Source organism: Euprymna scolopes, chromosome 45, assembly GCF_053919585.1.
Source record: "Euprymna scolopes isolate OS-2025 chromosome 45, ASM5391958v1, whole genome shotgun sequence".
In the NCBI taxonomy this organism is placed as follows: Eukaryota; Metazoa; Mollusca; class Cephalopoda; order Sepiida; family Sepiolidae; genus Euprymna; species Euprymna scolopes.
In genome coordinates, this window is record NC_136526.1 from 34,855,235 (window position 1) to 34,882,050 (window position 26,816).

Here is a 26,816-nt window from a genome sequence, read left to right on the forward strand (position 1 = left end):
GTGTGAGGAAGTGCTGGCTGCCATAATGGGTTATGTTCATACCCAGTCAGCTCCAAGTCGTGTGTACTCCCAGTCGATCTTTTCGTCATCTACCAGGGGCGAGATCAATTGACTGGCATGTTTGGCATTCGTTGACCACTACTCTTTCTTCACTTTTAGACAATGACAGATTAGTCAATTGCATAAAATAATATGTCCATTTCATTCCCGAGTGCCCACTGTTGTAGTGTCAACAGAGGCAACACATAGTAATGGTACTGTCTCAGCTTCCTTTTTCATGGTGTAATGCCATCTTTGTAGCACCTGAGTGTGCCTATCAGCAAAGTTGCAATTTGAAGTGACAAGTACTGCATCTACAGACAGATTATACTCTGCTACCAACTTTCTTACGGTCTCCAACCTCTGTCTAATCAGCATCTTGGTGGCTTCCTTGGTGCGCACCCTGGTTTTCCCTGTCAATGTGTCCGATATCCAGTGGTACATGCATAGCAAATCAGCATATATGTGTAATTTCCTGACTTTTCACTGAAGGGCCAGGTTGATTCCTTTTATCACTGCATCAATCTCTGCTAGGTGGATATGAGCAGCATCATTTGCCGGTCGCAACAAGCATCTGCAACTACAGCCCCATTCTTCTCCAACAGCGCACCAATCGCCAGAGCGCTCAGATCCATCCACACGTTCAGTTCATCTCCGTGCATGCCTCAGTTTCCTTTGACAGGGTCATCCTTCTTTACCCTTGCGGCAGTCTCCTTCACCATGCAAACCAACAGACCGTCTGTTGTTTCATCGTGCCAGCCTTTGGTGACTGCATTTGCCTGTTGGCGCACAAGTCCATCTACACACTGGTAGGCGCCCCACAAGTTTTCCACACAGAGAGAATACAGCTCACCTCGTGAAGACATCAGATACTTCAAGAACTGCAAATCCACAACCCCACGTCAAGGTCCTTCGCTCCTGTCAAATATTCAGGCCTAAGACATGGGTGCCATCCTCCAAACGTTTTGGATCCTTGCAAATCAGACCAATGTTGGCCAATTTGAACCTTACACATGATGATGACACATGTTCATTCAGATATATGTCATCAAGGTACGCCAATGTCTCCCCTTTTATTGTTTCTTCTTATAATAACAATGCTGTTGACGAGGGTCTTCATTATTTGGGGGTGCCATGTTCACCCCAAAGCTCAGTCTGATAAAGCAGTAACTCCTGCTGGCAAACACCACCGTTTGAAATGGCCACATTATCAAGCTGGCCTGGACCTGCAGGTACGTTTTTCTTAGATCCAGCAGGGACACATTGGGACCCTACTGGCGCCACTCTCATAGCTTGCTGGCACAAATGTCAGCATCTGCTGTGAACGCATCAACATACGCATTTAGTTTGTGGAATCCATTACTGGGCTCACCTTTGTTTTGTTGTGCTGAGGTAACCGCAATCAGTGGGATCAAGTATTTGGGAAGATCAAGTTTCTCATAGGGAATCAACCAGCCAACCTTGACCCCCAAGATCGCCATGGGCATGGAATATGTGCCTACATTAAAGATGGCTTTCCAGTGAAGACCCTAATTTACCTTATATGTGCTTCCAGGTTGCACTAGCTTACACCACTGCATTTATATTTGCCCTCTATCGCCCCCACAGCAGTGGGGTTACTATCTTTAAAAGCATATCTGAGAAAATTGACCACATCCTGTCAGCTCAGCCTTCGGCTAACATTCACATTTGCGGTGACTTCAATGTCCATAATGTGGAATGGCTGACCCACTCAAATAAGACTGATGATGACGGGTTCTGTCATGATTTTGCCATTACCTATGACCTCACTCAGATTGTTCGCGAGCCCACCCGTGTGCCCGATACTACCAGTCAGTACGCAGACCTTTTTCTATCCACTTCCCCTGAGCTATGCTCATGTTCTGTTCTATCTCCTCTGGGATCCTCCGACCACTGCATCGTATCAGTTAAGATAAAAATGAAATATAATAAATCTACAGACGTACCTCTCCTGTGACAATATTAGGATAGGACTCTGGTCTGAAAGAGTTAACAGACCGCAAGTACTCGGCTGGGTTACTAGGTACAGAACAGACTTGGATGGCGGTAGCCATTGCCGATCCTGGGTAAATAAAATAAGATAAGAAATTGAAATGAATGGCCGAGGAAAAAGAATTTGATGAGACAAATGCTGAATTAGCCAAATTCATAGATAATGACTGTTTGAAAAGACTTTTGTTTTTCCTGGGACGTATGTTCCCGTATTGATAAGAAGTTGAGATGGATGACCGAGGAAATAGAATTTGACGAGACAGATGCTGAGTTGGCAAAGTTATAGATAATGGCTGTTTTGAAAAAAGGGACTTTTTCCGTTTTCCTGGGACATATGTTCCCATGTTGATATAATTAATGGCCTGGAGAAGAGCCATTGCGACAGTGTTGTTTTGAGAAAGATATTTTGGGAAAAGATTGTCGGCCAGAAGTTACAATAAGCCAACGCGTGTTGTTTGGAGAAACTGTATTTCCTTGCGGAAATAGATAAAGAAATATTAATTAGTATTAATATAGACCCCGCCGTTCACCCACATATCCGAGGATCTAAGGTGAAGAAGTAGAGAAACGCCCGGGTGACGTCACTGGGAATAGTGAGAGGATTAATTCCGAGGTGGTTGGAGAATCAGGACCAGCCCCTAGCATACGTCACTGGGAATAGTAAGAGGATCGACTCCACGGTAGTTGGAGGTGAGGGGACCGCCCCTCGAGTTATAACGCAAAATAACCATTAAGAGGGAATTCCCCTCCGTACCGAGAGTTTTGGTTACCTAAGCAGATTTATACGATAAGAGCCTTGAGTAATGTAATTTGGCAAGAAAATGACATTTGAAAGGAATTGCCAAGCAAGGTTTTATTATTTAAACACCCCGTTTTACGGATCTGCGCGCACTTTCGAACTGGTCAGCCAGCCTCCCGGTCGGTTAGATTGAGAAACGAATTTACCATCCTAATCATTGCCGATCATTTTCCAAAGATAAGCTTCCTTGAGATCGGAACCCAGCCGAGTCGCCATATTACCAATTACACACTCACTCCCTTCGTTCGACTGTGCAGTTATTTGACTTTGGAAAAAAACACAGGATAAAGATTTCTTTTATTATCTACATATATAAAACAGCGTTCTGTTTTATTTTACTTTTGTGCCAGCGTCTCCGGTCGTCCGTGTGTTTAACCTTTTTCTTTGCAGGTGTGAAACGTCGCTGCCTTACACTTAAAAGAACACAACGTGGGGTGGGGCAGTGTATGGTCACTTCACTGGAGGAACTCAAGCTGTCTGAAACCTGCGTTGCGGACGGCGAGGGCAGACCGGTGGACGATTGTCGACGAGTCAACGCCAAAGACGATCAACGCTGACCACTCGACCAAAGGACAACAACAACAACTTCTACGCGGAGGCGCCGTGGTACACTCCACCGTACTGTATACCGATAGTTTTGGCGGACTGGGATAGTTTCCCTACATTCATATCTGATCTACCTCTCCATTTCATGTTTAAAAAGGATGTGTCCTCTATAGTATCAGACCTGACCGGATGGTTACTTGTAGGCATAGACCAATTCATACCATCCAAAAAATTCCAACAAAAACCTAACAGCCAGCCATGGTTCTCCCCTGAATGTGCTGCTGCCATCGCACACAGTAATCACTTTATCCGTAGCTACCAACGTAATAGATGCACTGAAACTAAAGCTGCTTTCAGGAACGCCAGCAACCACTGTAAAAGAGTAATAACAAATGCAAGAGAATTATATGCTCAATACGTTAAATCCAAAGTAGCCGAGCAGCGGCTTGGTTCCCACCAGTTCTGGCAAATAACAAACAGGATCGTGAACAGAAGTGTTTTCTGAATCATTAAATCATTTCTCTCTGATAGGTTCATAAGAGTAGTAGTTGATGGGCAGAAATCAGAGGCCCACAGTATTAATTCTGGAGTCCCCCAGGGGTCCATCCTGGGCCCAACTCTCTTCCTGATCTACATCAATGATCTCCCAAAACACATACTTAAATCATTCGTTGACATCTATGCTGATGACACGACCATCTATGGCAACACATCAAAGGCCGTAAATGACAAAGTTCTCTCTAATTCTCTCTTCTCTGATCTTGAGCACGTGGTACAATGGGGGAAGAGGTGGCTGGTCACTTTTAATGCATTCAAAACCAAGCTTCTATCTTTACATCATCAACGCTCTGATCCCCATCTGGCATCAATTGAAATGAATGGCTCTCATCTTGGGAAGGCTCTATGTTTTGACAAGCTTCTGGATTTGACCTTTACTCCTGATCTGAAATGGAACACGTACATCAAATCTGTTGCCAGGGACGCTGGGAAAATGGTGGGATCCTTCTACCACCCCAGAAGATATCTCACTACTGATGCAATTCTCTATCTGTATAAAAGTTAAGTACATCCAAGGATGGAGTACTGCTGCCACATCTGGGCAGGAGCTGCTAAAAACAGCCTATCCTGCCTTGACAGAGTACAAAATAGACTTTGTGGTTTAGTGGAGGATGCCCTTTTCTCTTCCCTGCAACCTCTCTTCCACAGAAGAGACGTTGCGAGCCTGTCTTTGTTTTATCGTTATTTCCATGGCAGGTGCTCGTCTGAGCTCCAATCTCTCGTCCCCCCTCGCCAATCTTTCACAAGAAACACCCGTATGGCTGAAACTACTGTCAATAATCTTCCCCACTCTTTATCTCTGCCTAAATCCAAACATAGATTCCATGAGCAAAGCTTCTTTCTTAGAACTGCACGCCAGTGGAACTCTCTGCCGCTTGCATGTTTCCCACCTGACTACAACTTGGACGTCTTCAAGTCCAACATAAACAAACTCCTGACAAACCGCCCCCTTGAGTAAGACACTCTATCTAAACACCCAATACTAATGATTACTACAATACTATCTCATTGATTACTGTACACGCAATAACCCTTATCCCTGAGTGGCCTTCGGACCTTGATAAGTGGTGAACCCCATGTAAAAAAAAAACACAAATAATTATTGTACAAATAAGGTGATCTTTTTATTTGATTCAATATCTTATCAATTTATTAATTATCTTTGAAATAGACCCAGAAAACTAATATTTATTTTTTAAAAGATTTTTTACAATGAATTTATTTAACTTCAAAATTTAGCTGAATTTCTTAGCTCGTCGCGAAAACATTTTTCAGAACTTTTTTTTTTTCACGTGTACAAATATTTTTTTTCCTTTAGGAAATTAACTTTAGTCTCTAATCTTTCAAATACAATCAAAAAGTAGTCGGAAACCTGCAAAAAATTATGGATAATCGGCTTTCAAAACTAACTTCCCCTATTTTTGCTCGTACCGACCATCTGTCAAGTGGTTTCCCTCCCGTCAAGCAATCCTCGCAGCTACGAGATCGCGTTTCCCATAAGACCGACTCACTGTAATGGCAGTGTTTCACTTTCATGTCTACAAGTTCATAAATGTATATATAATAAAAAAAAAACAGTTCATAAATATTTTTTAACAAAATCTCGTTGGAAAAAAAAAAGTTATACATACTTTTTAATAAAATCTCGTTGGTAAAAAAAAAAATATGAAAAATCTCGTTGGTAAACATATGAAAAATATTTTTTAACAAAATCTCGTTGGAAAAAAAAACAGTTCACAAATACTTTTTTTAACAAAATCTCGTTGGAAAAAAAAAACAAAAAAAAACATCTCACAAATATTTTTTAACAAAATCTCGTTAAAAAAAACATCTCACAAATATTTTTTAACAAAATCTCGTTGGAAAAAAAAAACATCTCACAAATATTTTTAACACAATCTCGTTGAAAAAAAAAAAATTTCACAAATAATTTTTAATCTCGTTGAAAAAAAAACATCTCACAAATATTTTTTAACAAAATCTCGTTGGAAAAAAAAAACATCTAAAATATTTTTTAACAAAATCTTGTTGAAAAAAAAACATCTCACAAATAATTTTTAACACAATCTCGTTGGAAAAAAAAAACATTTCACAAATATTTTTTAACAAAATCTCGTTGAAAAAAAAAAAACATTTCACAAATAATTTTTAATCTCGTTGAAAAAAACATCTCACAAATAATTTTTAATCTCGTTGAAAAAAAACATCTCACAAATAATTTTTAACAAAATCTCGTTGGAAAAAAAACATCTCACAAATAATTTTTAACAAAATCTTGTTGAAAAAAAAAAAAACATCTCACAAATAATTTTTAACAAAATCTCGTTGGAAAAAAAAAACATCTCACAAGTATTTTTTAACAAAATCTCGTTGAAAAAAAAAACATCTCACAAATAATTTTTAACAAAATCTCGTTGGAAAAAAAAAACATCTCACAAGTATTTTTTAACACAATCTCGTTGAAAAAAAAAACATTTCACAAATAATTTTTAACAAAATCTCGTTGGAAAAAAAAAACATCTCACAAATAATTTTTAATCTCGTTGAAAAAAACATCTCACAAATATTTTTTAACACAATCTCGTTGAAAAAAAAACAACATTTCACAAATAATTTTTAACAAAATCTCGTTGAAAAAAAAAACATTTCACAAATAATTTTTAATCTCGTTGGAAAAAAAAACATCTCACAAATATTTTTTAACACAATCTCGTTGAAAAAAAAACATTTCACAAATAATTTTTAACAAAATCTCGTTGTGAAAAAAAACATCTCACAAATATTTTTTAACAAAATCTCGTTGAAAAAAAAAACATTTCACAAATAATTTTTAACAAAATCTCGTTGGAAAAAAAAAACATCTCACAAATATTTTTTAACAAAATCTCGTTGAAAAAAAAACATCTCACAAATATTTTTTAACAAAATCTCGTTGAAAAAAACAAATATGTCACAAATATTTGTTAACAAAATCTCGTTGGAAAAAAAAAACATTTCACAAATATTTTTTAACAAAATCTCGTTGAAAAAAAAAAAACATTTCACAAATAATTTTTAATCTCGTTGAAAAAAACATCTCATAAATAATTTTTAATCTCGTTGAAAAAAAACATCTCATAAATAATTTTTAACAAAATCTCGTTGGAAAAAAAACATCTCACAAATAATTTTTAACAAAATCTTGTTGAAAAAAAAAAAAACATCTCACAAATAATTTTTAACAAAATCTCGTTGGAAAAAAAAAACATCTCACAAGTATTTTTTAACAAAATCTCGTTGAAAAAAAAACATCTCACAAATAATTTTTAACAAAATCTCGTTGGAAAAAAAAAACATCTCACAAGTATTTTTTAACACAATCTCGTTGAAAAAAAAAACATTTCACAAATAATTTTTAACAAAATCTCGTTGGAAAAAAAAAACATCTCACAAATAATTTTTAATCTCGTTGAAAAAAACATCTCACAAATATTTTTTAACACAATCTCGTTGAAAAAAAAACAACATTTCACAAATAATTTTTAACAAAATCTCGTTGAAAAAAAAAACATTTCACAAATAATTTTTAATCTCGTTGGAAAAAAAAAACATCTCACAAATATTTTTTAACACAATCTCGTTGAAAAAAAAACATTTCACAAATAATTTTTAACAAAATCTCGTTGGAAAAAAAAAACATCTCACAAATATTTTTTAACAAAATCTCGTTGAAAAAAAAACATCTCACAAATATTTTTTAACAAAATCTCGTTGAAAAAAACAAATATGTCACAAATATTTGTTAACAAAATCTCGTTGAAAAAAAAACATCTCACAAATATTTTTTTTAACAAAATCTCGTTAAAAAAAACATCTCACAAATATTTTTTAACAAAATCTCGTTGAAAAAAAAAAACATCTCAAAAATATTTTTTAACAAAATCTCGTTGGAAAAAAAAAACAGTTCATAAATATTTTTCAACAAAATCTCCTTGGAAAAAAAAAACAGTCATAAATATATTTTTAAAACAGTTATATTTTTTATTTTTGATGTAAAAACAAAAGCAAATTACCAACACCTTTTATGTTGGACTTAAAAAAAACAGTTCAGAAACAGTTTTAATTATAAATCATAAATTATATAATTATTTAATTATAAAGTTTATTCGAACTTTCATAACAACATTAGTTGTTATGAAAGTTCGAATAAACATTATTTGTTATGAAAGTTCGAATAAACATTAGTTGTTATGAAAGTTCGAATAAACATTATTTGTTATGAAAGTTCGAATAAACATTAGTTGTTATGAAAGTTCGAATAAACATTAGTTGTTATGAAAGTTCGAATAAACATTAGTTGTTATGAAAGTTCGAATAAACATTAGTTGTTATGAAAGTTCGAATAAACATTAGTTGTTATGAAAGTTCGAATAAACATTATTTGTTATGAAAGTTCGAATAAACATTATTTGTTATGAAAGTTCGAATAAACATTAGTTGTTATGAAAGTTCGAATAAACATTAGTTGTTATGAAAGTTCGAATAAACATTAGTTGTTATGAAAGTTCGAATAAACATTAGTTGTTATGAAAGTTCGAATAAACATTAGTTGTTATGAAAGTTCGAATAAACATTATTTGTTATGAAAGTTCGAATAAACATTAGTTGTTATGAAAGTTCGAATAAACATTAGTTGTTATGAAAGTTCGAATAAACATTAGTTGTTATGAAAGTTCGAATAAACATTAGTTGTTATGAAAGTTCGAATAAACATTAGTTGTTATGAAAGTTCGAATAAACATTAGTTGTTATGAAAGTTCGAATAAACATTAGTTGTTATGAAAGTTCGAATAAACATTAGTTGTTATGAAAGTTCGAATAAACATTATTTGTTATGAAAGTTCGAATAAACATTAGTTGTTATGAAAGTTCGAATAAACATTATTTGTTATGAAAGTTCGAATAAACATTATTTGTTATGAAAGTTCGAATAAACATTAGTTGTTATGAAAGTTCGAATAAACATTAGTTGTTATGAAAGTTCGAATAAACATTAGTTGTTATGAAAGTTCGAATAAACATTAGTTGTTATGAAAGTTCGAATAAACATTAGTTGTTATGAAAGTTCGAATAAAGACTGTTTGAGTAAAACTTCGGTATATTTTGCTTTAGTTTTCATCTTAACTTTTTCCTTTAACCCGACGACCTCTCGATGTTTTCTGGTATGCTGAAAATGAATATTGCATTTAAATTTTCCGCAAATGAATAAGTTTCTCAGATATAACGTGTCGCGATCCATGCTGCTAACTCTGGTAATATTACACAGGTCTGAGCCACGCTCGTTCTCGACGGCCGTAATAATTAATATGTTTATCCTACCATGGATACGATATTTATCGGACGGATGGGCGGCCTATAAAAGTCTGGACCACTTCAATCATGGACAGTATCAACATGATGAAATTATTAATAAAGAAAACTTGGTACACTTGCATAATTTGACCCGGATCCTTGTGATTTCCCGTAAAGCCCGGATCGGGCGAAACCGGCAATCATCGGCGTTTGCCGAGCGTTGTTCAAATGTTGAAAAGCTAATCCGATTTTAGTTTGTAATTGTATGCAGACGACAATCGAATTGGAAGAAAGTAACTACTGAACAAAAAAATGACAGCCATGGGAATAAATCTGTGCATGCTTGAAAGTAATAAAACATGCAAGAGAGCTATATGCTCAGTCTGTTAAATCCAAAGTAGCTGAGCAGCGGCTTGGTTCCCACCAGTTCTGGCAAATAGCAAACAGGATCGTGAACAGAAGTGTGCGTTCTATTCCAACTATCATCAATGGACCTGAGGTCATCTCGTCAGCATCAGACAAGTCCAGACTATTTGCCAAGAACTTTGCAGCTAATTCTACCCTATGCGCCAATGACCATCAACTCCCTGTATTTCCTCCTATAACAGACAACACGCTATGCAACATACAAATATCTGTGCATGAGGTCGCCAAGCTAATCAAGAACCTTGATTTAGTAAAGCAACTGGACCTGATGGCATTCCAGTTATAGTGCTGAAAAAGCTCCAACCAGAACTTGCCCCCATACTTACGAAACTGTTTAAACGTTACCTTAAGGAGAAGTGCTTTCCAACACCCTGGAAAACCTCATCAGTATGCCCTGTATTTAAGAATTCAAGTGAAAAGTCATCTCCCTCTCAGTACAGACCAATAAGTCTCCTGTGTGTCATGAGTAAGTTGTTGGAATCCATATTAAATAAAGAAGTGGTCAACCACCTCAACAGAAACAACATTCTTAGTGACATGCAATATGGTTTCCGCTCTGCTAGATCTACAGCAGATGTGCTAACGGTTATATCACACAGGATTAGTGAATCTCTTGACAAAGGTTTCCTTTCCAGGGCAATTGCTCTTGACATATTGAAGGCCTTCGATAAGGTATGGCATAAGGGCCTACTTCACAAGATTTCCAGCTACGGTATTACTGGAAATGTTTTCTCAATTATTAAATCATTTCTCTCCGATAGGTTTATAAGAGTAGTGGTTGATGGGCAGAAATCAAAGGCCCACAGTATTAATGCTGGTGTCCTCCAGGGGTCCATCCTGGGCCCAACACTCTTCCTGATCTCCATCAATGATCTCCCAAAACACAAACTTAAATAATTTGTTGACATCTATGCTGATGACACAACCATCTATGGCAACACATCAAAGGCCGTAAATGACAAAGTTCTCGCTAATTCTCTCTTCTCTGATCTTGAGTATGTGGTACAATGGAGGAAGAGGTGGCTGGTCACTTTTAATGCATTCAAAACCAAGCTTCTATCTTTACATCATCAACGCTCTGATCCCCATCTGGCATCAATTGAAATGGAGAGGCTCCATGTTTTGACAAGCTTCTGGGTTTTACCTTTACTCCTGATCTGAAATGGAACACGTACATCAAATCTGTTGCCAGGGATGCTGAGAAAATGGTGGGATCCTTCTACCGCTCCAGAAGATATCTCACTACTGATGCAATTCTCTATCTGTATAAAAGTCAAGTACGTCTATGGATGGAGTACTGCTGCCACATCTGGGCAGGAGCTGCTAAAAACAGCCTATCCTGCCTTGACAGAGTACAAAATAGACTTTGTGGTTTAGTGGAGGATGCCCTTTTCTCTTCCCTGCAACCTCTCTCCCACAGAAGAGACGTTGCGAGCCTGTCTTTGTTTTATCGTTATTTCCATGGCAGGTGCTCGTCTGAGCTCCAATCCTTCATCCCCCCTCGCCAATCTTTCATGAGAAACACCCGTATGGCTGAAACTACTGTCAACAATTTTCCCCACTCTTTATCTGTGCCTAAATCCAAACGTAGATTCCATGAGCAAAACTTCTTTCTTAGAACTGCACGCCAGCGGGACTCTCTGCTGCTTGCCTGTTTACCACCTGACTACAACTTGGACGTCCAACATAAACAAACTCCTGACAAACCGCCCCCTTAAGTAAGACACTCTATCTAAACCCCCAATACTAATGATTACTACAATACTATCTCATTGATTACTGTACACGCAATAACCCTTATCCCTGAGTGGCCTTCGGGCCTTGATAAGTGGTGACCTCCATGTAAAAAAAAAAAAAAAAAAAACACATGGAGACGCCGATGCAGACAATTTCCTTTTGTCGGGAAAAGAAATTGCTTTCTCCAAGAATGAGATGCAACAAATGTTTACTAAAAAAAAAGAAATTGCGTAAAGGACGTCAGGAGTATTTCCTGAGGAATCCTCAGCAGATAGGAGGCCCAGGGGTACACTGTAGAAATTGACGAATCCTTAGTCAACCGAAGAAAACATAATGTTGGGAGAATCCTAGGAGGGTTTTTTTAGTCACCGTACAAAATCGAAATGCCGAAACCCTCCTTCCAATAATAAAAAGATATGTTCTGCCGGGTACAACAGTCGTTTCTGACTAAAAAAAAAAAATCAATAATTTTGATAAACAAAAATAATAATACTAATAATTAAAAAAAAAAATTGTACTTATATCTAACAATTATACGGGTGAACAACTTTTTTTTTTGCAGATAAATTAAAAAAAAACACAAAAAACTTGTTGCTGATAAATATTATGCAAAAAAAAAAAATGAAACAAAAATTATATTTACACCTAATAGTTATACCGGTAATCAACCTTTTTTTGCAGATAAATAAAAAAAACAAAAAACTTCTTGTTGATAATTATAAAAAAAAATACAATAAATTAAATTGTAAAGGCGAACAGAATGAAGGAAGAAAGTGACTACGTGTCTGCGCGTGTTATCTTACCTGCTGGGAGGATCACAGGGAGGGCAGAAATTAAAAATGGCAGCTGTGGTTTTTGTAAGATTATTGAGTGATGACGTCAGGCCTCACATGACTGTTTTTCTGGCCGTCGATTGGCTGATGACAAACGCTTGGACAATAAAAGGAGTATGTTCAGAAGATTGAGGACAGTGTGTATCAACTGCATCAGTGTGATTAGAAGTTCGACGTGTGTGTTAATCAACTGCCGTAGTTGTGAAACGAATTCAAGCTTTAGAAGTTTGATGTGTGTGTTAATTAACTGCCGTAGTTGCGAAACGAATTCAAGCTATTTCGGCGAAATGGGGGAAAAAATTGACCTCAAATTAAAGTTTGATGGATCGACCCCGGTAATTGACTGGGTGGAAAAGATGGAATTACATTGCCTTTTGTCTGGCATAAAAAACTTTGAATGTGTTGTTCCTCTGCGTTTGTCCGGCGGCGCCTTTGCAGTGTATCAACAGCTCAGCCATGAGGACAAACAGGACTATGAGAAAATCAAGGCGGCGCTGTTCAAGGCGTTTGCGATTGACCCCACCACTGCTTGGGAGCAACTTGAGGCAAAGACCTTATGTCCAGGCGAAACGGTCGACGTGTACTTGGCAGAGCTGACGAAGTTGACAGTGTTGTTTGGTGGACTGTCTGAGCGGGTCTTAGCATGCAAATTCCTAGCAGGACTCCCGACAGGAGCAGAGCAACTACTATGAGCTAGCTCAAGTGCAGATTCGTTGCCCCTTAATGACCTAGTAGATCGGGCCAGGACTGTAATAAAAAATTACTCTGAGATGAGGGAACCAGTAATTGCTGCTGCTCAGTCCACACCGAATGATAAGAAACCATATCAGGGACCCGGTCCACGAGGTGGAATCATATGCTACAGATGCAATGGACAGGGCCACATTGAAAGGAACTGCCGGCAACAACCAACGGCTGTTCGCTGCTACCGGTGTAAGGAAACTGGCCATATAGCTCAAGACTGTCCGGAAAACGGAACCGGGGACAAGGTGTCAACGTCGACCTCTTCCCCACGCAGAAATTAAATGAGATGCTGCCGATCATCCCGATATAATCAATGAAACACTGTGCTCAGCACTCCTCGATTCCGGGTGCTCCTGCACTATCGTATGTGCAGATCTCTGCCACATTTGGAAAAAGAAGAACGTCAGAGTGACTACCATCACTGGAGAGATGCGCACATGTTGCAGGGTGGGCAATGTAAACATTCGGACGAAAAATAGAAGCTCCACTAACCTAGAGGCGCTGGTAGTGCTCAAAAAGCCCCTGAGTTTTGACCTGCTCCTAGGATTTGATGCCATCAGAGCCCTTGGTGGTGTCTATATAACGGCGACGGGGGTGGTACATTTTCAGGAGAAAGCTCCAGTGTGTGCTGCACTAAGGATCGACCAACCAGACTTCAGTGTCGAATTTGACGAGCAAAAGAGGGTTTGGACTGCCTCATGGAAGTGGTTGGAAAACCGTGAACCAGCCAAACTGCAGAATGGAATAACTGAATACCATGTGCTCGACCATATGAGGCCCGCATATGAAGAAGAACTTTGCAAATGGATCGAGGATGGCTGGCTGATTCCCTACCCATACAAGAAACTTGGACCTCCTAAGGGTCTGATCCCATTAATGGCGGTTGCTCAGCACAACAAAGCCAAAGTTAGGCCGGTAATGGACTACCGAGAACTGAATATGTTGATGCGTTCACAGCTGATGCTGACGTGTGTGCTAGCAAACTACGAGATTGGCGCCAGCTGGATTCTAATGCGTCCCTGTTGGATCTGAGAAGAGCATATCTGCAGGTCCGGGTTAGCAAGACAATGTGGCCGTTTCAGACGGTAGTGTTTGCCAGTAGGAGGTATTGCCTCACAAGACTGGGCTTTGGGCTGAATGTTGTGCCCCAAATAATGAAGACAATCGTCAATGCTGTATTGTCACAGGATAAGACCGTAAAAGAGGGGACATCAGCATACCTTGACGACATATACATGAATGAAGACATTGTGCCGTCATCACGTGTGAGAGCCAAGCTAGCCGAACTTGGACTGATGTGTAAGGATCCAGAACGCTTGGAGGATGTCGCTCGTGTCTTGGGGTTGAGCGTTCAATAGGAGCGAGGGACCTTGAAGTGGGGGACGCGGAACTGCAGTTCCTGAAGTGCCCCATGTCCTCACGAGGCGGGCTATATTTTCCCTGTGTGGAAAACTGGTGGGACACTTACCAGAAGGTGGATGGACTCGGGCCGTGACAGCCATCATGAAGAGGAGGGCGAGTGCAGTTACCAAAGGCTGGGATGACGAAACAGTGGACAATCTGTTGCTGCGCATGGTGAAGGAGACCATCACAAGAGTCAAACAGGAGGACTCCGCTAAAGGAGATTGGTGCGTCCAGGGAGACAGGCTAAATGTGTGGGTGGATGCACGCTCCCTCGCGATTGGGGCGATATTGGAGATGAACGGGTCTGTGATTGAGGACACCTGCTGGTGGCGACCAATGGATGATGCTGCTCACATCAACCTGGCAGAGTTGGATGCGGTAATAAAAGGAATAAACTTAACATTCCAGTGGAAAGTCAAAGAATTATGCATATGCACAGATTTGCTGTGCGTATAGCACTGGATAGTTGACACACCAACAGGCAAAATGAGAGTGCGCACCAAGGTGGCTACCGAAATGCTAATCAGACGAAGGTTGGAGACAATAAGGAAGTTGGTGGAAGAGTACGACCTATCGGTGAATTCTTGAATACTGGTATCACAGAAGCAGTTTTCCAACAGCCCGGAAAGCAAGATTCATTAAGGCATTTGTTGTAGAGTTTGGAGAGAACTGGAGCTACTTCAGCTGAGCACTTTTTTAATAGCACAGCTGGTATAAGGTCGGGTCCACATGCTTTTGAAGTGTCAAGATTTTTTATGATAGCATATACTTGAGCAGGAGCGATTTGTAAATTGTCTATCGTGGCGTCTGTCCGCATAGGAAATTCAGGTAGGGAGTGGTTGGAAGGGTCCAGTGTGGAGTTTGAGGCAAATCGACTGGCAAGCATGTTAGCCTTTTCGGTTGCTGAGCAAACAACCTCGTGATTGTTGGTTAGTGGGGGAATTGTTGATTGCTCATTATTTACTACACTGTTGTAGATTTTCCAGAAGTCACGAGTTCCTAGTTTTTGTGCTTCAATGCGTGTTTTAGTGGTTTCCATAAATTCTCTTTTAGCTGTCGCTATTTCTTTCTTAACGTTACTTCTAGCTTCTATGTACTTCTGTCTGTTTGAACTGGATTTATGTCGGTTAAATCTGCGGTATGCATGCTGCCTTTGAGCAATGGCAGTTGCGCAGGTCGAAGTTAACCATTGGGGAGAGTGGGGCTTGCTATAAAATTTCCGCATGGGAACATGCGCTTCGATTGCAGTTTTGAACCATTCAGTGGTCTCGTTTGCACACTGTTGAGCAGGAAGAGAAAAGATATTTCCCCATGGGGCATCTCTGATAAGATCTCTGATGGCTTCCCAGTCAGCCTTTTTATAATATCTCAATGTTTTGAGCACTGACTCTTCAGTTTTGGCTCTAGAGTTTAGGGCGATTTCAACCATTATCACTGCATGATCAGCGTTCCCAAGTGGGCTGTCGGCATTCATTATACAATCATCAGGAACTGTGGTCAAAAACAGATCTAAAAATGATGCGTGTTATTCTTCCTGGTCAGGGAAACGGGTTGGAAAAGTAACAATTTGTGATAGGGAGTGAGATATAGAGAAGCTATGAGTTGTGCTGCCTGCTGCATCTGTGTAAGTAGAGAATACAAGCCAGTTTTTGTGATGGACATTAAAGTCACCAAATACATGTACTTGGGCGCTAGTGTCGATGGAGAGTGCTGTCTATGCTGTCAGAGACTTTGTTTATTATGGTGCAGTCTTGCGTCGAGGGAAAACGGTAGAGAAAGTAAAAGTAGCTAATATTGTGTTGCATGTTTAGTCTAAAGCACAGAAAGGCTTGATCATCCGATTCTAGGTTTGTATCTCTAGTCAAGGGAATGTAAACTCCAAGTTCGTGCATGCGTCTGTCAGAGTCCTTACGGCAGAGTGGGAGATATCCAGGCATGTCAAAGTAGTTAAAAGGTATAAAGCCGAATAAAATCAGACTTGTCTCCCTTTATTTGAACAGTTAAAAAAATGTGAGATCACGTTTGTTTTTTAATCCTTGTTTAAAAAAAGTATTTTATTTAAAAAGAACATGGAATATAAGTATAAATATTGATAAATTCTTAACAATAAACAATTGAACTACTCATTGAATACTTGTTTTTATAGGTAAGTAATTTTTTGGAATTTATATATATTTTTTTATAATCAAAGGAAGTAAAATTTCGGTTTTTTTTTTTTAATCGTTTTTAAGGAAAACCGATTTAAAAAACAAATATTTCATAATTTGCTATTGAACCTGTTATTTTTAAAATGTTGGTCTTTGCTCCTTTAATTAAAAAAAATACGGTTTGAATTATATTTTTCAAGAAGTTATAAGGTTCGAAAGAAAGTAAGTCTTAATATTCCAGTGTTTACCACAAATTTTTACCGATGATTTCTGACACTGCTATTGGATCACTACCACCTTCCGCTGGTCATCGCTAGTGTTGAAATTTTAATAAGGAAATAATTTCTATTTATTTTTATATACACATATTCATCACTTCGACATTTACGGAAAGGAATGCACTCTTTGACCAGCCTTCCATCATCATTATCATCATCGTTATAGCTCACTTGTAGCAGTCGGCTACTGTCCTACCCTCTTGATAGGAAAGGGGAAGAAAGAACCTTTCCCTGTTTTCCTCAATTCGAAGATCACCTGCCTGAGAGGAGGAGGTTTTATTTCGGGCTCTGTCAAAGAGATCTGATGTTAAATTCGTCACAGGGTTTTTGCTTTCTCCTTTAGAAAGACTTATTAAAGTTTCATTGTAATTTTGTTCCAGTTGTTAAAAAACAACAAGGTTTTATCTACTGGAAAATTAGTCCCAGTTATTAAAAGACAACAAGGTCTTACAACTGGAAAATAATTAGTCTCTAAGGCAGTGGTGGCTCGTGCCTGCGATTATTGGGGGTGCTGTGCTGCTGCTTCAAAACTTTTACGCATTCTTTTAATATCGTGTAAAAGAAATTCGAATATGTAAGGAAATATTTAATCAAATAATAAACAAACATTCAAATAAATATTCAAATATATAACACAGGCAAATAATCAATCACAAATGGATAATACGCAAAAACTTTTATTAAAAAATATTTTTTAAATTGTGTACACTTTACAGAATAATAAAAATAATATATACATTTATTATTTTTAAACTTTTCAGATTGAATAAAAGTTTGCGTTTTTTTTGTTTTTTTTGGGGGGCGGGGGTTGTATTTTTTGCAAACAAACGAAAAGTATTTTTAAGAAAACATTTTATTTACAATTTTTTAATAACTTATTTTTTTTTTATAAAAACAAAAAAAAGAAAAACTTTAAAATTTAGAAGTGTAATATTTGAAAATAGCGTTTTATTTAATAAGTTTTATTTCCAAAATTTATTTTTAAAATGTATTCATAACAAAACGTATTTGTGAATAAAATGCAAAATAAAAAAGTTTACATTTTTATATAGTGAGCAAACAAAAATATTTAAAGAAACAAAATTTGATTTACAAATCTTTTAACAACTTGCTTTTTATATAAAAAGAATAAACAAACTTGGCTATTTTCTGACCTTCCCATGTCGGTAAAAATCGACATAAAATGGAGATTTATTATAAAAAAAAATATATATATATAAGCATTATAAAACATCGAATTTAATGTAGCTTTCTCCCCAAAGAAAACAAAAAATTAAATTTGTCTCAGTCCAGAAGGATTTCTAATTACTTTTTTAATGCGTATTATCTGCCCCATCTACTAACAAATTCAATGTAAAGTTTAAAAATGCATAATTATAAAAACTGTTTCTTTATTTACAAATACATTTTAATTTAAAAAAGCCTTGTGCAAAAAAAAAAAAAAACATTTTTCAAAGTGTAAAACTTCTAACATTGTCCTCGTTGGAGGCAAATAAATGCTTAAAAAAATTTTATATCTAAAACATACAAGTTAAAAATATTTCTAACTAAAATGTATTTTCAACATAAAATGTTTCTTCGCTTGTTTGCTTGTTTGCTTCTAGGGAAAAATGTAAACAGTTTTTTTTTGTTGTTTTTTTTTTGTAAAGTTTAGTTGTTGCAAAATAAATAGCATTTAAAAGTACTTAAAACAAACAAACAAAAAGGCAGGTAGATGGAAAAGTAATTTTATTTTATGGTAAGATTTATTTATTGTATATTTGATTTTTACCCTTAGTCGCGTGTTAGCTTCACTGCTAAATCCCCGAATACTTAAAAAAGAAGAAAAAAAAAACAGGTTTTCCGTCTGCTACCGAATTAAATCGCAACGCTAAAAGTGTGCGTATTTAAAAAAAAGAAAGAAAGCACAATAGTTTATGTACAAGAACACGTTATATGCACATTTTAATAATAATTAAAAAAAAAAAAATGTAAATAATCCTTCCTTTTTTTTTTTTTTTCAATAACAAAATGTTATCATATTCATAAGTACAGGCGCACACTCTAAGCAAACACCGAATTTCACGAGCATCTGAGACGCGGAACTGCGGGAAGCGACAGTTCCCCAGCGGCCGTTATTGGCTGTCTATAAGTGCGCATGCGCAGAAGAAAATTTCATTAAGAAAGTGTAATTGTGAATTTCACAGCTCCAAGCAAGTTTTATTTTTATTTTTATATGAATTTGTAGATACCGACATTAAACTTAATGATTTTATAATGTACACATAGAAAAAATAAAATAATAATAATAAAAAAAAACAAACGTATTATTTTTAATTTTATCATTAATATTGTGTAGAAATAATTTGGGGGTGGTGCTGCTGCAGTCCCACAGCTCCATGCACGAGCCGCCACTGCTCTAAGGGATTAGCAGAAAAAACTGGCCATGTTTTGAGGATTTCTTTTCTGTAAAGAGCAGAAATTAATTTCGCCGTCAAGTCGAGCAGATTATTGGCACACGTGACCTCCAGGAAAGATTATTCACCCAAAATTTCCTTCACAAAAAAATATTCCATAATACAAGAATTTACCCCGTATTTGTACACATAAAGCCTACCAAAACGGTTTTATGGTTTTCTGTTTCTTTCCTTTTAATTTAAAGGTATCTGAGCCTTCTCAAAGGAAAACTTATTTTAATTATTTCTCCTATTTAAGGCCAAAGAAACTTTTTGTCTGTGATTCCTTTCAGAAAAAAAAAACAGTTTGTCAAAGAAAGACTGAATATTTCGTTGAAAGGACTGAATTTAAACAAGGAATCAAAAGAACTGTTTTCTGTTTTTTACGTGTTTTTTTTTCTTTCAGCTTTTCTTACAAGTAAGAATTGTCGTCTTTTTTTGTATTATTTTTTTTATTTATTTTTAATGTTTTTAGGGTTTTTTTTTAACCCCTTGGAAAATAAAAGCAATTTTTTTTAACCCCTTGGGAAATAAAAGCAATCGATAACTTTTTTTTTTTTTTAATAAACTGGTATCATTTTAAACAAAATCGAGTCTGTATTTCTTTTGCTCATTTCCATTAGTTTCCCTTCTCCAACAAATTTGGGTTAAATGCTTTTTTTTTTTTCTTTCATTTTTTTTTACCATGGAAAACGGATTTTGGTGACGAACCCAAAATTCCGTTATTACATTCTTACCATGGTAGGTTGTTTAACATGTTGGCCAGCAACAATTTCTTTGCATGATATTTCAACAGACAGAGGTTCACAGTTTACATAACCCAAAACCTGAGACTTTTGAAATTTTCCACATGGTGACTCCTGTCAATCATTCTTCTGCAATTTTCTGCTTTCAATTTTAATTTATTGAACTCTCTTCATTCTTCTCTTGTTAGTTTCAATCATTTTATTTTTTTACTGATACTTTCACCACTTTCATTATGACTGTAATGCTAATAGTTTGTAGGGGAATAAATAAGAGCACCGGATTACCGGTGTAGGGTAAGGAGTGAGGTCCCTTGAAAAAAGAAGAGAAGAGTCCGTACACATGAGGCACGGACGCAAAAAGTTCTTCTCCTAAAAGACAAGGTTGGACAGGCAGAGTACAACTCTAGAATACAGTCCTCACTCCTCCCGTAAACCCTACTATTGAAGTGAGTAATCTTTTTACCTTAATGTTCTGAATTGCAGTGTTGTCATGTTTTCATGTTTGTTAATAAATTCTTGTCGTTTATGCTTGTTGTACGTTTAGTAATTATTAAAGCTGGTCGGTAGTTTTTGGGACTTGGAAGAACCTAAACCCGTACCAACAGTGGTGACCCCAACTAGCAACATAGAATATGCAAAGCAACGTTTTTTTTATGTTTTCATAACAAAAGGAAAATGCGTAAAATTAAAGTTTATTTTTAAATAAAAATAATCCATAACATGAATCCCGGCGTCAGAGTAGTTAAAAATAAATAAACAAAACATTTACGTACGTAAGTTAAAAATAAAAATAAATAATAATAATAATAATAATAATAAAAATCATAAATAAATGTGAAATGGCGTCGCCCACATTCAGTCTGATTCCAGCGGATGTACGGAATGACCCCGCTTTGTTTTTCGCACAGCTAGATTTATATTTTCGGCAGAAAACGATATCAGGACAGACTGAAAAGTTTTGCCATGTGGCGACTATATTACCTCAGGATGTTATCGTCGAGGTGAGAGACCTAATTATATCTCCTTCCACGGAGAAACCATATGACACCCTACGAGAAAGAGTGACAACTGCTGTGTCAGTTTCAGCACACAGGCGAATCTCACAATTATTAGAACAGGAAACGATGGGGGATAGCACGTCGTCACAGTTTCTAAAGCACCTGCAGAAGTTGGCTGAAGGAACAATGGACAATAATATTGTCAAACACATCTTCCTACAGCGCATACCAACCGAGTATAAGGTGGTAATAGCTGCACAAGATGAATTTATGCCAGTGGAACGATTGGCTGAGATAGCCGACCATATTGCCGATATAATGTCGACACGGTCGTCAACGGTGGCTGGCGTTCAGACATCGGAGAAATACGAGCTACTCTCCAAACTAATGGAGGGACAGACCAGATTGGAAGCTCGCATGAACAAAATGGCGGAGGACATCGCGAGACTTACCCTCGAGAATAAGCAAAGGTGGGGGGGGGGGGCGCGCAGCCACTCCAGAGAACGGAGGCAGGATAGGACCATTTGCTGGAAGCACAAGAGATTTGGGGAGAAGGCAAATTCCTGTATCCCACCGTGTAGTTACAAGAGTTCGGGAAAAGCTTAAACCGACAGAAGAATGCGGCATCAACTGTCGGTGCATCTCGTTCAGGCCGCCTATTGTATGTGGTGGACAAAAACTCAGGTACGTCCTTTTTGGTGGACAGCGGGGCACAGGTGTCTCTCATTCCTGCGACTGCAGCTGACAAGAAATCCCTTGTAAATTCACACTATGAGCTGTGAATGGCTCGTTAATACACACATATGGGGAGAAGTGTATGGACCTTAATTTAGGCCTGCATAGAACATTTACCCACATTTTTATAGTGGCGGATGTAGACAGTGCTATTTTAGGTACCGATTTTTTACAGGCGTTCGGTTTTGTGGTGGATATAACAGGCCAGTGTCTGAAAGATCCAGAACGCATCTCACAGCGTGTGGGGTAGTTAGGACTGGTACTCCATTGTGTCCAGCAGTGGCACATGCAAACCAGGATAACGATTTTCTGAGTCTCTTGAAGGAATACCCTTCAATTTCAGTGCCTTCTTTCCATAGGGACGTTTTGCCACACTCCACCACACACTATATCGAAACAAAGGGTCCGCCTGTTCATAGCAAAGCTAGGCGCTTAGCACCAGAAAAGGTAACAGTGGCCAAGGCTGAATTTCAGCAAATGATGAAGTTAGGCATAGTTCGCCCTTCAAAGAGCGAATGGGCTTCACCTCTTCATCTTGTCAACAAAGGTGTTAACACATGGCGGGCATGTGGGGACTACAGAGCACTGAATGCAGTCACTAAACCAGATAGATACCCAGTACCACATGTCCAGGACGTGACAACAGTGGCTCAAAATAACCGTTTTTTTACAAAATTGGATTTAATTCGAGCATATCACCAAATACCGGTGGAGCCCGAACACATTCCTAAAACGGCTATCATCACCCCATTCGGGATGTTCGAGTTCAAGCGAGTTCCTTTTGGGTTGCGGAATGCAGCACAAACATTCCAACGGTTCATAGACCAGGTGTTGTCAGATTTTCCTTTCGTCTGTGCATATATTGACGATGTACTTATTGCTAGCCAAACTAGAAAGGAACACATCGGTTATGTGCGACAGGTCTTCGAACGTTTGAAGCAATATGGGATAGTCCTAAACCCATTAAAATGTGCTTTTGGTCAATCCGAAGTAATTTTTTTAGGACACCATATTTCAGAGGGGGGAATATCCCCATCACCAGAGATGGTCAAGTCCATTCAAAATTTCCCTATCCCTGCCACAATGAGGCAGCTGCGTCAATTCTTGGGGCTGATAAACTTTTATCGTAGGTTCTTACCTCACTGTGCACAAGTACTTTTACCATTGACAAGTTTGTTGACAAATGTGAGGAAGTGTGACATTGTATTTTCGGAGCACGTGGTAGAAGCATTCAACAAGATCAAGGCTATGTTGCAGGAGACTGCAAAATTGTCTCACATCCAACCCAACCAGGAGCTGTGCCTAGCAGTGGATGCATCTGCAATTGGAATTGGAGCGGTCCTACAACAAAAATGTGATGCGAACTGGAAACCCATTTCCTTTTTCTCAAAAAAATTAACAGAGACTGAGAAACGCTATAGTACATTTTCCAGAGAGCTGTTAGCTGCATTCTCCGCGATACGCCATTTCCGGCAGCTCTTGGAAGGTCAGCAGTTCCATATCCTCATGGACCACAAACCCCTGTTAGGCGCTTTACAGTCTTCCTCGGACAAATATTCTCCCAGAGAGATTCGCCAGATGGATTATATCCTTCAATTGACATCGGATATCCGGCACATCAAGGGAGCAGACAACATCCCAGCAGACACCTTATCGTGGGGAATTAATTCCTTCCTGTTGCAGCCGGCAATTGACGTCGACACCTTGTCTAAAGAACAACAGAAGGATGAACATTTACAAAATCTCCTGCAGAATAATCCAACTTCATTGAACCTAGTGACAATTACCAATCCTACCAGCCACACAAAAGTTGTGTGTGACACAAGCACAAACAAACTGCGACCATACGTTCCAGCATCGCTATGCAAAGACATATTTAAGGCAGTACACGGTCTATCGCAACATGGGGCCAATGCCTCTGTAAGGCTACTAACAGACCGATATGTCTGGCCGCGAATAAAAGCTGATACAAGAGCGTGGGCGAAAACGTGTGTGGAGTGTCAAAAAGCCAAGGTCGGTCGTCACACGCGGGCTCCTCTAGGCACGTTTCCAGTTCCAGATGAGAGATTTCAGCACATTCATATCGACATCACCGGACCATTTCCGACATGTGAAGGTCAGTGCTATCTGCTGACATGTATCGACAGATTCTCACGATGGTTTGAAGCTCTACCGATGCCAGACATGACGGCATACACAACTGCCAGGACATTCCTTGCTGGCTGGGTGGCCAGATTCGGTGTACCACAAAATGTTACATCAGACAGAGGTCGACAGTTTGAGTCAGACCTTTTTCATAAACTTGCAAAACTTTTGGGCACCAAGAGCATACACACCACGGCTTATCACCCCCAGGCAAACGGCATGGTCGAGCGACTACATCGCAGTCTGAAAGCCTCCTTACGGGCACAGCTTACGGACAATACAAGGTGGTTAGAACACCTGCCACTAATATTGTTGGGACTGCGGACAACGGTGAAAAGAGATATGGAGTGCTCAGCAGCGGAGGCTCTATATGAAACCACATTGCGGTTGCCAGCACAATATTTTTTTGAAGCACCAAAAAAGTTATGGACATGACAGCGTTTGTCGACCGGCTAACAACAAAAATGGCCAAGATGGCATATTCTTCCTCAGGCTCGAATAGAGAACATGGTACCATATGTACCTAAGGGTTTAGAGACTTGCACGCACGTCTTTATCCATGATATGGAAAGGAGGCATTCCCTGCAACCGCCATATCGTGGCCCCTTTAAGGTTGTGGAGAGACAAAATAAGTTTTTCAAGGTGCTTATCAAGAATGAGGAACAAAACATTTCGGTAAACAGGTTAAAACCCGCAGCACTGGGAGAGACATATCTGAAAGTATCACCCCCAAACGCCATGCCGGTAGATATGACACTTCAGAAAGTAGAAAAGAAAAAGACACGGTCAGGTAGACATGTCAGATGGCCAGCACATTTAAAAAAATTTGTGACGGTTTAAATAAAATTAAAAATGTTGCCCATTTATTTCAGGTACTCCGTATTTTGGGGGGAGTACTGTAGGGGAATAAATAAGAGCACCGCATTACCGGTGTAGGGTAAGGAGTGAGGTCCCTTGAAAAAAGAAGAGAAGAGTCCGTACACATGAGGCACGGACGCAAAAAGTTCTTCTCCTAAAAGACAATGTTGGACAGGCAGAGTACAACTCTAGAATACAGTCCTCACTCCTTCCGTAAACCCCACTATTGAAGTGAGTAATCTTTTTACCTTAATGTTCTGAATTGCAGTGTTGTCATGTTTTCATGTTTGTTAATAAATTCTTGTCGTTTATACTTGTTGAACGTTTAGTAATTATTAAAGCTGGTCGGTAGTTTTGGGACTTGGAAGAACCTAAACCCGTACCAACAAGTTTTTATAAGATTGAAAAAAAATCTTTTAAATAAACTAATTTCAACAATGCATTTCATGTTTTATTTTAGCAAATAAATTTCTTACTTTACCATTACCATTAAAGAATGAACTCGACGTAATAATAGTTTTCTTAAAATGATTTTAGTTTCATTTTCTTTGACCATATTTTACAAAAAAATTGGAATAGAAAACCACGATATTTTGAATGCAGATAATACCAAAAAATGAAATAAAATGCAGGTTAATAAACTATACATTACAAAACCGAACTCATACAAAAAGAAAGTCAAAATGCTACAAATACTGCGTTTGTTGATAATATTTTATTTCAGAAAAAAATTATAATACCAAAATATTTTAAACAATTACAGATAAAAAAAAAACACAAATGAAATGTGAAATTCATATTTCATAAACCAATTCATGACAGGTCTTGGATATAGTATTCCAATTGTACTAGGATAGATAGTGGTCGAAATTTTGTATTACAAATTTTGAACAGGTTTTACATAAGAGTTTTGTCAAATCGATTTTGGCTCAGAAAAAAAATTTATAAAAGCAAAATCAAATCAAAACAATCATTTCTTATACAAATAAAATAAAACGGAATAAAAATACTGATTTTCCACCCACAATCAAAAACAATCAAAAACAATCAAAAACAATCAAAAACATGTTAAAAGGTTTACAACTAATCATTCACTTTTCAAGTATATTTTACAAATGATAAATGTTACTTAAAAATATTGGGGTACATTTTGATAACATTAAAAATGTATGAAAAGGAAATGAAAACATTAATTTACAAATACAGAGGAAGAAACACTGCACATTTTTTCTCTACATTTTTGGAGAGATTATTTTTATGTCAACGTATAAAAGTAAAATTTAAAAATATTTTCCAAAATCGAACACATACAAAAAGAAAGTCAAAGTTCTACAAATACTGCATTTTGAGATAACATTGTATTTCACAAAAAATTATAATAACAAAATCATATCTAAACAATCAAATTATTATGAATAAATATTATGAAATAAAACAAATATTAAAAACAAATCAAAGTATAAAAGTAAAATTTTAAAATTATGATTTTACAAATCATCTTTTCCTTTCATTAATAATTAATTTGTGATGATGTATTCAAAAAGGGAATTTAGTGAAGGCAGATGTGCCATGGACGTGGTCCCAATTTCATGAAAGAGCTTTTGAAAAAATTAAAAGGTTAGTGAGTGAGGCACCGGTATTGAGATACTATGAACCGAACAAACCTTTGGTCATTCAATGTGATGCAAGTGAGAAGGGTATGGGGGCTGCACTACTGCAGGAAGGTCAACCTCTAGCCTATATCAGCCGTGCGCTGACTGACACAGAAACCCGATATGCGCAAATTGAAAAAGAACTGCTAGCAGTAGTCTATGCTACCGAACGGTTTCATCAATTTACGTTTGGTCGACAGATAACGGTACTGACCGATCATAGGCCATTAGAAGCTATCACAAAAAAAGAGTTGGGAAAATGCCCCAAACGACTGCAAAACATGCTGATGCGATTACAGGCTTACGATGCTACCATTCTGTACCATCCAGGTAGGAAGATGTTCCTTGCAGACACGCTATCAAGAGCATATATCCACGGAGTGAACAACGAA